This window comes from Cupressus sempervirens, chromosome 9 (genome assembly GCF_028749045.1).
Source record: "Cupressus sempervirens isolate cs-2001-9-10 chromosome 9, ASM2874904v1, whole genome shotgun sequence".
Taxonomy (NCBI): Eukaryota; Viridiplantae; Streptophyta; class Pinopsida; order Cupressales; family Cupressaceae; genus Cupressus; species Cupressus sempervirens.
The window spans coordinates 693,356,535-693,365,878 of NC_143126.1; positions in this window are offsets into that span (position 1 = coordinate 693,356,535).

A 9,344-nucleotide genomic window follows, 5' to 3' on the forward strand; every position below is an offset into this window, starting at 1 on the left:
GATTGGGTGCAATTTCATGGGCATCCAAGAAGCAACCTATTGTTGCTCAATCTATAGCAGAGGCTAAATACATTACAGAGAATGCAGTAGCATGTCAAGCAATTTGGCTAAGGAGGATCTTGACAGTTTTGAATGAAAGGCAAGAGGATGGAACCACAATTTATTGTGACAACATCTCATCAATTTGATTGTCCAAGAATCCAGCCTTCCATGGGAGAAGCAAGCATATAGAGATTAGATATCACTTCATCAAAGAGTTGGTGGAGAATGGGGATATCAAGATGGAATTTTTCAAGTCTGAGCAGCAGCTAGCAGACATTTTCACCAAGCCATTAGGCATTGGAATTTTTATACACCTAAGAGAGAGTCTTGGTGTAGTTGACTTGGATCAGCAGTGATCCTTGTTTTTTTGGCTTGGGACAAAGGGGGAGTGTTGGAATATTAAATGAAGCATACATTTTCCCCTTGAGCCAAATGCTCACCTACCACCTCTGACGTCCAGAACAAACAGAAACATAAATACGGTGGGTGAGATTTTTGAAATCAAAAATGAGGGGGAAAATGGAATGTGACAAAAGGGAATGTTTCTACATTCATATTCATTTAGCTAGATTATTCAGAGATTCAGTTCAACAGAGCAGAGAAAAGGAAGAAGAAGAAAGTGGTTAGCAGATCCACTTGTTGCAGAGATAGAAGGAAGTATTTTTAGTGTCTCCAGTTGCACATGACACCTTTATTCATTTTGTGAGTTTTTTGTTTTTTGGTTTTGTCCTGTTGAAGCAGTGATTGCTCCAAGCACCTTCATATGCAGCCATTAGAGTTGCAAGTTTAAAGGTTTTTGAACTATTAAAGTTGTTTGAAGTTTTACCAGTTTAGAGTTTTTTGGTTGAAGCCGAATGCTCCCAAATTTTGTAATAGTTTAAATCAAAGATTGAATAGAAGGCAAGCAGTTATACTTGAATCCATTGCTCTTCCCTTGTATGTTGCATTTGAGTAATTTGTTTGAAAGCTTAAAGCTTTGGCTCTCTAGTTTTAATGGTGAAAGCATTCACGTTGGAAATTCTTAAGTTATAATTTTTTAGTTGAATAGAACACTCCGCATCCTCTTTTTCAGTTGGAGCCGAGCTCACTTGGCATCTATTTTTGTTGAGCATTTCTTTTGGAGTCGAGCTTAATCGGCATCCATTGTTGCCAAGTATTATTTCTTTGAGTGCCGAGCTAACTTGACACCTGTTGCTTGGCACTCGACATCTTCAAGTGCCAAGAAAAATTGGCACTCAACAACTTCATGTGCCGAGAAAATTGCCACTTGGCACCTTCATGTGCCGAGCATAACTGGCACTTGGCAAATAGCTTGTGCCGAGCAAAAATTTTTAGGTTTAGGATTGTGAGTTTAAATTGAATTTTATATTTCTCACAAAGTAGGTAGTGATGAATGTGGTGGGCTGAGTATTAAAATAATTGAAGGAGAATCACTTAGAAGTTACCAAGTGTCCCATTGGTTTGGTTGAACTTGTCTGGGACTTTGAGAATACACTTCAATCTATTGGACCAATGAAAATTGTGGGAATCTACAAAAAGGGTGGCGTAGGCAAAACCACCTTGGAAAAGGCACTCTATAACATGAAATGAACGACCTTTGGTAGGTCAAGTTTTATTTTTGATGTCTCTAAAGTTGCAGGGTGAGGGAGATTGCATAAGGTACAAAAAAGGCTTCTGGAGGACCTCGACCATAAAGGAAAATATGTTGATTTTGACAATGTAGACCAAGGCAAACATATTCTTAAAATTCACTTGAGATTTGTTCCAATGCTTGTAGTTCTAGATGATGTGGATCATCCAGACCAAGTAAAAGCTCTGTTGCAAACAAAGGAGACCCTTGGCCAGGGAGCTCTAATTATTGTAACCACATGCGACTTGGGTGTTCTTACAATGTCTTGAATATCGACCACCTATGAAATGAGAGGAATCAATCCCACTCATTTCCAGCAACTTTTCTGTTGGCATGCATTCAGACAACCATCTCTGTTGTTGGGATTGGAGGAACTTGTTCAAAAGTTCATAGAAGCTTGCTGTGGTCTTAAGAACTATAGTGTGAATTATTGGCAGTGTCAATTAGACAAAGTGTCTACAATAGTTCCATACGACATCAAATTGAGGCTCAGAATAAGCTAGGATGCTCTCGATAGAGAAGAGCAAGAGATGTTTATCAATATAACTTGTTTCTTCAATGGAGAGAGAATCAATACCACATTTGTAGTATGGTAAGGATCAGGGTTGAATGGTCTGCATGGTTTGCAAAAGCTAGTGGATAAACGTCTTGTTGAACTAGATGGGGAGAATAATTTTGATAAAAATTAGAATAGAGGAAACAAAGAGAGCCATAAAGAGGTAAAGCCATGGAGAAATCCAAAATGGGTTCTGGTGATCACAGGCCCAGTCCATTAATTTATAGAGAAATACATCATTAATGTTTAGTAGACTGTAGGAATAAGTTAGCTATGAAATTTATCATGGATGGCTGAATGGTTGGCTGCACATGGAAAATGAGTGATCTGTGCTGACCATCAACTACTAAACATTCTGGAAAATGCTGATTGTTTGGGAAATAATTAATTTATTCTAACATCCCCCCATAAATTAATTATCATATTTTTTGTTTCTTAGAAATCCCTCCATAATATTGAGATGATGGGTCCTGGCCTTAAGCCTTGTTAGGTACCCATTTACAATCAATTATCAAATGCTTTCACTCATCTTGTTTCCTCCATCATAATCACTTTAGGTTTTGTACGGATTACCCATAATTGATGCAATATCAAAATGGTTTTAAGCTCACCACAAACTTCTCAAACATCACACAAGTGGTCTGAAGATCACCACAAACTTCAAGAACTCAAGTGGTTTTGGATTACCACAAACCAATCACTCAATAGTTTTAATGACCACGAATCATCACTATAGGGAAACTATCATCACTCTGGGTATTTCTTTTTTGTACCTACATCAAACTAATTATTGAGTCCATATAAAAAGAAATTCATCTACAAAGATACATGGGTACCCATCTACTATACTCTCTAGTTCTATAGGAATCCTTTTCACATACATGGTTCATCAATATGTCAAACCAAAAACCTTTGGGGTGTTGGGCACAACCGATAATGCACCCCATACATTCACATAGCCCATTAAAAAATCATCACTAATTCAATTTTAATCACTTGGTTGGGGGATATCAATGCAACCAACTTCTATTACATGAGCACTACAAGAACATCATATCCTTCACAATTAGACAAACAAATTCTCACTTTCAATCCCAACACTTTTATCCAATCAACACACACAGGTCTTTGCATCATGACAAAAAACTCTAGCATGCCATCTCTTTTCCTAATGAATGCTAACTCCTACAACTGATTTATAATACTCCACAAATATTTCAAATAAAAACACATAATAAAGTACTATTAATATAACAAAATTAGCTTTTACCTTCAACTTTAGCTTCCTTCTTTTCATGGCTTCTCTCTTTCTCATAACAATCTCTTGATTTGTTCTTCTCACAATGCACCATTCTAAGACCACGTTGTACCATCAACAAACTACCATTCAAATGTTGTTCATCTTTATTCACAACAACTCGGTCAAATACTCTCACACATTTTTTAATTTTTTTTTACAAGAAACATGTATGCACACTCTGGCACTCCCACTTGTACAGAGGTACTCCACAAGCCACTAATGATCAAGGGGCAACCAACACTTCAAATCAACACTCCTTCAAATTCTTCTGGCTTTCTAGACTTTTGAACACTTTTTTGATCTTTATTCAAATTAGCAACAATGCACAACTCTCCTTTGGCTACAATAAGTAATTTGAGGCATGCCCTCCAAAACACACAAAATCCAAGCTTCTCACAACACCAATACTTTTCACTACTTACCAACAATCTTCCAGAGACAACTTCCCTACATCACTTTTTGATCTTTAGCTCACTTAACAAATTAATATTCACCAATATTTTATTCAGCTTTGTAATGGGCAGCCTTCTTGCAGCAACAGTCTTAAGAACCATTAGCAATCCTCTACACTTTTTCATCATAATCTTTTAGCCATAGCTCTTTGGACTCTTGGATCATTGACCATAAGCTCTGATACCATGAAAAAATTTAGAATAGAGCAAACAAGAGAGAGCCATAGAGAAACCCAAAATGGGCTTTGGTGATCACAGGCCCAGTCTATTAATTTATAGAGAAATACATCATTAATGTTTAGTAGACTATAGGAAGAAGTTAGCTATAAAATTTATCATGGATAATTGAAATGGACGGCTGAATGGTTGGTTGCACATGGAAAATGAGTGGTCTGTACTGACCACCAACCACTGAACATTCTAGAAAATGCTGACTACTTGGGAAATAATTAATTTATTTTAAAAAATTTGATCAAAATGCATGATCATTTGAAAGATCTAAGAAGGGATTTTTCCATTAACCAGTCATTACCCTACCTTATTTGGTCTTCACAATAGATGATTGAGATTCATCCTCATGAACAGCTGAAGTTATGTTTTCTTTCGTGGCTTTATTAATAATGGTATGGGAACTAATAACTCCCTGAGTGTGTCCAATTAGTCTCCTTGCTTAGCCTTTAATATTTATTTTTATTTTTATTTTTGACTGATGGGTATGTGTGATTATGGTGTGCCAAAAAGTGACTATGTCAAAAAAATAGAGTTTGAAAATGTCTAAAAATGTTTCAAAATCTGCTCTTACTTTCTTCCACCCATCCTAATACCAAAGTTAAAAAGTTAGGACCAAGTCTTTTTGAATATCTAATCAATAATTAGGTATCCAATTTCACCCAATATTATATCAGGTATCTGATATTATATTGGATACCCAAAGCCTATAATATAGTTTTTTTTTAAAAAACTCGAGAGCTCTTTTTACATTGCATTTTTTTGGCTTGAGTGTTGACCTCCATTCAAGTATTGGATTTTGGAACAGGTATACGATAAGGGTAATTTTTTAATGTTTTGAATGAATATTATTATAAATTAGTTATTTTTAATTGAATTTGTTAAAAATTAGGTTTTTTCTTAAATAGAAATTGTTGAAATTTAGGTTATTTTTAATAGAAATTATGTTTTGCAAATTAATAGGTATGGCTGACCCAAATGATGATACTGAGGCAGGAAACAATGTTCCTTGTAACCCTTCACTATACAATCTAGTACATCCTCAAAATTGTCCACCAAATGATCCCCTACCCCTCAAAACCCTCCTCAAATTGAAGATTTGATATTTGAAAATCTCATTGAACTGAAGATTTTGCAAACCACATATAACACTATGCCTACATTAGCTCCCATGTTATCCATGTTAAACACCATAGTGAATAATATTGAAATACTTACCAATGAACAGAATGTTGCTTTTCACTAGTGTGACCAAATGCATATCATGTTTGATGATGGATTGGACAATGATGAGGTTGTGGCCCTAAATATAACTAAATATGATATGATTAGCCTAATGGGTAAACAAGTAGAATGCACAAAGTCTAAACTATCAATTAAATGGTGCATAAATGAGGCTATGCATGTAAAATTTTGGGATCGTTGGTGGATGGTTTTTGACATCCCTCCACACAACAATTTAGAGGTGCCATTTAATTTCATTAGAAAATTGTATGTTGAATTTGTGTTGGGCCTCAAGGTGAACTATTAGAGCATGAGGCCCAACATGGGTGTAGGAGGAGGAGATCCTCAGGGTAAACCCTTTTTCTAGTGGAAGAAAGCTAACACTTTTGTCCTCCCTACTGATCTCTCCCCCCCTCCTCCAATGCAACATCCTAATATCATTACAAAGGTTAGCTCTCAAACTATTAGAGCGATCCATAGATTGAGTAGCCTTTTGATATCCTAGGCTAGGTTAGTGTTGCCTCCCCATGTTGATGATGCTAGTGTGATTTCATCATCGGTGAGATCATCACATGTTTGTGTGCCCCATACTTGCATAACGTGCAAGAATATTTGTCTAGGTCCCATAGATGATCTTTCTGAGTATTAGTTTGTATTTGAGGAGGATACACTAGATGCATGTACAAAGCCTACACACCCTAACGTGACAGAGGAGGGGCATGCCGAGACATGAAATCCTTTTTTGTCAGTACATGTGTACATTTTTTTGTTACAACATGTGATTTAAAGTTAATCTTTATAATAGAGTACTCTTAATTTTTAACCCATACTGAATTATACATGTATGTGATCTTCATTCATATTTAGTTGATGACTGAGGAGGAGCTCAAACAAGTTGATAATGTCATGCTTTTGGCTATTTCATTTGGCCTTGAGACATCTATGGTATATTAAGTGCATATATGGTTTCTAATTTTTCTTTTCTCTTGCTAGTATCACCTATCAATGGGGGACAAAGTGCAAGGGTTGAGGCACAACCCATTGACAAGGGAAAGGTAATTAGGTGCTTTTAAAGTGATTAAATATTGATGCATTCTTGTAAAATATTTGTGGTAATGAAATGTAATTACTTTTTTTATTGTATAGGGTGTGGCCACTAGTGATAAGTCTAGGTAGATTCCACATCATAGACTCTTTGACATTTCCATTTGCAGTGAGAGCCCCATTGTACGTATAAGTATCATTTATTTTTTATTTTTCTTATTTTCATAAATAAATTCAAAATTGATTTCCATGATATTTACAACTATTATTTTGTATCTCATAGGAAACACCTAGTGCATAGGAGGTTGGATTCTAGAGTTTTGTATTTGTGCAAATGCAACCATTATATCCAGAGAAGGAGTCAACACAAGAAAGTTGTAGTTTGAATTCTTGATTATATGTCATAAATTTAGCATGCTATGAATTATAATGTTATAGTTTAAGTTGTAGATCCATCTGACAAACATACTTGAACATACATAGGCCACAATCAATGATGTTCAAACATTGTCGAGGACATATGAGAGGACTCCTGACCGGTGCAAGAGGTTGACAAAAGATGTATTTATGATGAAAGTGTAATACTATAAATCTTCATTAAAAGAAAGATCCTTATGAATTTGAGTAATTCAATGTTAGATACAAAGAATTATATAAATTTAGTAGTCTAACTTTGGGTTTTTCCTTTTTTGTTTATGTAGGAGGCATTCGATCCACCTAGTGCAATGAAGAGGCTACATTTTGATCATCCCCCAATAGCATAGGATAGTATAGTTTTCATAGGATGCGTCATGAGACATTTTGAGATGGCATATGCCACATTGTATACATAAACATTGATATTATACACATTTTGATGGCATGATCAGCCACATTTTATATATGGATCTATGTATTTTGATATATATTTGCATAATTTGTCTATGGATATATAAACTTTGATATATATTTGTGTAATTTATCTATGGATACATGAATTTTGATATATATTTTTTTCATTTATGTGCACAATGATATACATATTAATTTAGTATAGTATTGTTCAATTTATCATGGATCATGTGTACTATTCATGTTTATGGAATATCATTCATTTTGATCATGTTTGTTATATTTGATTCAAATTCTTAATTTGAAATGCTATCATATATGTTTAATTTGAAATAATCTATGCATTCCCTTAAGATGTCACTATGGTTCACTTGCTCAGATGCACTTAGAGCACCTTGGAAATGAGATAGGTTATTATAAGCCTTGGCATGACTCTTGTGTAGCATTTGACACTTCATCGATATCCCCCATGAGCTCCAAGTTATGACCCTTGGAAGATCAACCTTGAAACACACTTAAAAAACCTTGGAGACTCTTTTTTATGTAGTGGCCCTAAATAATGGAGGCTATTCGTAACTAGAACAAGGGTGTCACTAGGGTTCATCTAACCATCTAGATCTAATGGTACTGGAAATTCGATGCCAAGATCAATGGTTTCAAAGTTATGTTGTGATACACCTATGAACTAATGCACACTGTGAGTTTTTGCATCGAGCGAGATTGCTATGCTGAATCCAGATGGAATGTGATCTCTTAAAAATGAGATAGGTTATTTTAGGTTATGGTATGACCATCCTATAGCATTTGATGTTTCATCAATATCCCCCATGAGCTCCAAGTTATGACCCTCAGAAGATCAACCTTGAAACGCACTTAGGGCACCCTGGAGACTCTTTGGTATAGGGTGGCCATAAATGATGGAGGCTCTTCATGGCTAGAACAAGGGTATCACTAGGGTTCACCTTCCCATTTGGATCTAATGACATTGATGATTCAATGCCAAGATCAACAATTTCAAAGCTATGTTGTGATGCACCTATGAATTGAGGCACACTATGAGTTTTGGCATTGAGCAAGATCACTTTGCTCAATTGAAATGGAATGTGATCTCTCAAAAATGAGATATATTATTTTAGGCCTCAACATGACCATCCTATAGCATTTTATATTTCATTGATAGCCCTTATGAGCTTCAAGTTATGACCCTCAAAAGATCAATCTTGAAATGCACTTAGAGCACCTTGGAGACTCTTTGGTATGGGGTGGTTGTGAATGATTGAGGCTCTTTGTGGCCAAAAAAAGGGTGCGATGCACTTATGAACTAAGGCACATTACAAGTTTTGGCATCGAGCGAGATTGTTGTGCTGAATCCAAATGGAATGTGATCTTTCAAAAATGAGATAGGTTATTTTAGAACTCAGCATGATCATCTTGTAGCATTTGATTTTTTGTTGATAGCCCTCATGAGCTTCAAGTTACATCCCTCAAAAGATTGACCTTGAAACATACTTAGAGCACCTTGGAGACTCTTCAGTATAGGGTGGTTGCAAATGATTGATGCTCTCCATAGATTGAAAAAGGAAGTCACTAAGGTTCACCAGCCCATTTAGAGCTAATGACACTAATGATTCAATGCCAAGATCAATGGTTTCAAAGTTACGCTATGATGCACCTATGAACTGAGGCACATTGTGAGTTTTGGCATTGAGAGAGATTGTTGTGCCGAATCCAAATGAAATGTGATCTCATGAAAATGAGATAGGTTATTTTAGATCTTGGCATGATTGTCCTGTAGCATTTAACATTTCATTGATAGCCCTCATGAGCTTTGAGTTATGGCCCTCAGAAGATCAATCTCGAAATGCACTTAGAGCACCTTGGAGACTCTTCGATATGAGGTGGCTACGAATGATGGAGGCTCTTTGTGGCTAGAAAAAAAGGTGTTATTAGTAGAAACATTATTTTTACCTCTCTCAAGTTTTTGACATTGGACACACTGCAGGTTTGGTGTTAGTATGTATTAAAATCATCATTTTT